This window comes from Filicampus tigris, chromosome 19 (genome assembly GCF_054856515.1).
Source record: "Filicampus tigris isolate MCC_2025a chromosome 19, RoL_Ftig_1.0, whole genome shotgun sequence".
Taxonomy (NCBI): domain Eukaryota; kingdom Metazoa; phylum Chordata; class Actinopteri; order Syngnathiformes; family Syngnathidae; genus Filicampus; species Filicampus tigris.
In genome coordinates this window covers 7710117-7710559 of record NC_141235.1, presented here as the reverse complement: position 1 = coordinate 7710559, position 443 = coordinate 7710117, and positions in this window count along the sequence as shown.

Below are 443 nucleotides of genomic sequence, written 5' to 3'. Positions count from 1 at the left end.
GCTTCGCGGACCAGAGACGAGGTCGTTACTAAGTGTTTCACGTTCATTTGGGCAAATTGTTGTCCTAAGTTTGTTACTTTGCTGCTATCTGGTGGCCAACTGCGGAAATGAGAGGTCGAGCGTCACTGTTCAGACATGCCGTTTTGGCTGAATTGCTTTGCTGCCATCTTGTGGCCAAGAGAGGAAACGGCAGTCAATTTGCAATAATCGGAGCACAATTAGTATGAAAAAATACAAAACGCACATGATTTCAGGTTAGATTATTTCAAATTAAATCACTTTCTGACCTGATATGTTCAACCTCCAAAAATAAATGAGTGTAGAGTCTACTGCTCCTCCTGCATGCAGCTATCAGTGAATGTAACCACCAAATTGGATAGTTTATGCATGGACAATAGTTAGCTTTCTATTTTGTACAGTATCCCCATTGTAACACTAATAAA